This window comes from Berghia stephanieae, unplaced genomic scaffold (genome assembly GCF_034508935.2).
Source record: "Berghia stephanieae isolate SIO BIC M18660-M18661 unplaced genomic scaffold, UCSD_Bste_1.3 scaffold1238, whole genome shotgun sequence".
Classification (NCBI taxonomy): domain Eukaryota; kingdom Metazoa; phylum Mollusca; class Gastropoda; order Nudibranchia; family Aeolidiidae; genus Berghia; species Berghia stephanieae.
In genome coordinates, this window is record NW_027622222.1 from 1 (window position 1) to 3425 (window position 3425).

General features: G+C 62.0%; 1 non-coding gene and 1 pseudogene across 1 annotated transcript; both read right to left on the minus strand.

Moving 5' to 3' along the window:
• Nucleotides 1-198: 198 nt before the first annotated feature.
• Nucleotides 199-355, minus strand: LOC144961013 (5.8S ribosomal RNA). The gene has a single exon (XR_013643026.1). It is a non-coding gene; the product is annotated as a 5.8S ribosomal RNA (ribosomal RNA).
• Nucleotides 356-560: 205 nt separating this feature from the next.
• On the minus strand, nt 561-2608 carry LOC144961014 (small subunit ribosomal RNA; annotated as a pseudogene).
• Between the last annotated feature and the right edge of the window lie 817 nt (nt 2609-3425).

The following is a 3425-nucleotide window of genomic DNA, read 5'->3' on the forward strand; positions in this document are numbered from 1 at the left end:
GCGTGCTTCCCCGTCTTCGGTGCGCGTCTTATTCGTCGTCCCCCGCCCATACCCAGAGGCCGGTGTGGGACGACGTCTCCCGTGGTCAGACGGGAGCCCTCGATCTACGGCCGCCAGTCGGGCCGAGACCCGACCGGTACGGCACGTCGCGCCGCTCAGTCCCCCCCGAGAAGACCGGTTGCGGCGACGTCGTAGGGCCGACCCTCATACGGACGTGGCCGGTGACTTACGCCCACGGCCGCAATTTGCGTTCAAGACGTCGATGTTCAATGAGGCAGCTGCAGTTCACACGACTCAATACGGCTGGCCGCACTCTTCATCGACGCGCGAGCCGAGTGATCCACCGCCAAAGGTTGTATTTATTTTCTCTCGCTTAAGGGCCAAACGACGAAAAAGGGGTGGGGGGGCAAGCGTTGCGCGCGCGGTTACTCGCGGCGCAACGCCGCCGCCCCGTTTATCAGCCTGGACCGCTCCCCGGCCAGGGAGCAGCCCGGCCTCACCGGACAGTGTTTTAACCCTTCACCCGTCGGGCGGGCGGGCTGGGGGCAAAACGAAATCGGACGTGATCCTACCGAAGGTTCACCTACGGTAACCTTGTTACGACTTTTACCCTCTCGGGGCAGCGCAGTTCGGGCGACATCGCGACGACTGCGATTTCAGGAGCCGAAGCTCCGTCTCGCCGGCCACTCCGGGGCCCTGGCTGCGCCGTCCACCGAAGGTAGCGACGGGCGGTGTGTACAAAGGGCAGGGACGTAGTCGGCACGGGATGCTGACCCGTGACTACGTGGCATTCCGAGTTCACGGCCCAACTCGCAGGAAGACCGACCCCGGACATGAAGACTCCTACGCTCACGGTCTACACCGCGCCGGCTGGCGCCACCACTGTAGCACACGTGCAGCCCAGGACGTCTAAGGGCATCACAGACCTGTTATGGCTCCATCTCGTACGCACTGCTCGAGGTCAATCCCTGCAGGACGCGGCCTGCGCGACGGCGGTCCGGGCACCGCCTCTCCCTGAGTGGGAAGACCGACGCCCGACCCGAGAGCCGAACGCCGACCCAACCCGTGAGACGGACCCCTCTTGACCGCCGTTTGTTATCCGCCAGGGCAGAGTCTCGCCCGTTATCGGAATGAACCAGACGGATCGCTCCACGGGCTAGCAACGGCCATGCACCACCACCCACCGAATCATGAAAGAGCCTCAGTCTGTCAATCCACGCGGTGTCCGGACCTGGTAAGCTTCCCCGTGTTGAGTCAAATTGAGCCGCAGGCTCCACTCCTGGTGGTGCCCTTCCGTCAATTCCTTTAAGTTTCAGCCTTGCGACCGTACTCCCCCCGGAGCCCAGGCACTCTGATTTCTCCGGGGCCTCGCGAGGCTTCCCCACAGGGGACGTCCCCGCGTAACCGGTCGGCATGGTTTACTGTCGGAACTACCGCGGTACCTGATCGCGTTCGTTCCTCCGACTTTCGTTCATGATCAACGAAGGCGCTCTTGGCCGGTGCCTTCGCTCTTGTTCGTCCCACCGCGATCGTCGGATTCCACCCCTCCCGCGGTAGTACGCCGCCCCCCGGCCGTCTCTATAGACCTCGCCCACCGCCCCCACGGAGACCGGTCCCGTGGTTACATTGCGGGGCGGTGGCGTCATCACATCGTTCCGAGCAAAGCTGTGCGAGCACGACCTGCTTTGAGCACTCCAATTGATTCAGGGAGAACACCGCCCGTACCTTAGTGTCGGCCCAGATACGCCACGTACCAAGCCGACACGGCTTAAGACGGAAAGAGACTAAACCGGCAGCGACGGGCAAGCGATGCCCGGCGAGATCCGTCGCGAGGGTCCGGTTGCGGCACCGGAAGGCACCGCTTGCTCCATCCCCAAAACCACGACGGTGCATAATCGCCGGGGCAACGTCACCCGCGGTTTGTCGCTGCCGTCACCTCAGAGATCCAACTACGAGCGTTTTAAACGCAGCAACTACAACATACGCCATCGGAGCTGGAATTACCGCGGCTGCTGGCACCAGGCTTGCCCTCCGATAGGTCATCAACGGCACGTGTTTGGTCTACGCTCAATCCGACCGCTAGGCTCGCATGCGAGCCCAGCCCCGACATTTATCTTCACTACCTCACCGTGCTGGGAGTGGGTAAGTTGCGCGCCTGCTGCCACCCTTAAGCGTGGTAGCCGTCTCGCAGGCTCCCTCTCCGGGATCGAACCCTGATCCTCCGTCACCCGTAGCCAACACGGGGGGCTCTTGCCCGGGCCGTCTAAATTTGATGGGACGGCGAGCAAACGGGCACGCCGCTAACAGCGGTCGTCACATACCCAGAGTTCGCCTCAGCCTGGCGGGCGGCGTTAACCACCCGCCGCCGGTCAAGATCCTAATAAATGCGCCCTCTCCCCGCGGAGGTAACCCCGTTAGGAGGAGGACTCGTGTGCACGTATTAGCTCTGGGATTCCTACAGGTGTCCGGACAAACATCGCCCACCCCGTGTATTATCGCGCGATATACTGAGCAGTTCGCGGCTTCCCCTTCTGTGTAGGGTGAGCATAGGCGTGCATGGCTTAACCCTCAAGACAAGCATAAGACTACAGGCAGGATCAACCTGGTAGCGTATCCATTTCCAACCCGGCGGGACGGACCCGCTGGACAGGAGGCTACGGGCGCCGACGACCGAAGCCCAGACGCCGAGAACTCCCAGCGCTCGACTCCTTCGCCGACGGCCCTTCTCGACTCTACCGCACAAACGTTCACCCCTTCGGCCTTCTCGCTGCTGGGTCGGACTGCTCCGACCGCCCGGACACGCTCGCGCTCACACGACTCTAGGTCCTCTACCGAGGAGCTAACCTGGGACCGACTCCGGACTCTCCGACCACCGCTCGTCCAGGCGCTGGTGACCGTGGGTGTACCAGAGGCCACCGCGCGCCTTTCGGCTCGCCTTGCTTCAATTTCAATTTTTCCGACCGACGACCGCCTTCCCTACTATACGTCCCAAACCCCTGGTAAGGTAGCCCTTTTCCTCTTGCGGACTACTAAAAAAAAAAATTTTTTTGGTGCAAATTCAGATTCGACCCCAGGCACGTATGGCAAACCCGAGCCCGACCTCCGAACAGCCCGAATTTCCCATCGCACTACTCTAGCGAAGTAGCGGGAACGCGTTTAACGCCGCGTAAACGGTCTTCCGAGCGAGTACAGGGCCCTAACGGGAAGGGCCCCGAAGTTCAAAACCGGTCGGCAATGGGGAGGTCCCAGGTGCGATCATAGGTGGTGGGTTTATTTCATTCAAATTCGCTCCGTAGAGGAAATGCGCTCGACCAAAGTTTTTTCCCTCGGCCCTCGGAGGGCTTACCGCGGGAGCGTCCCGGCGCTAGAGTCCTTCTCGGCCGTAGCGAGAGCTTCTTACCCCAGGGACGCCCGTGCGGTAAAGC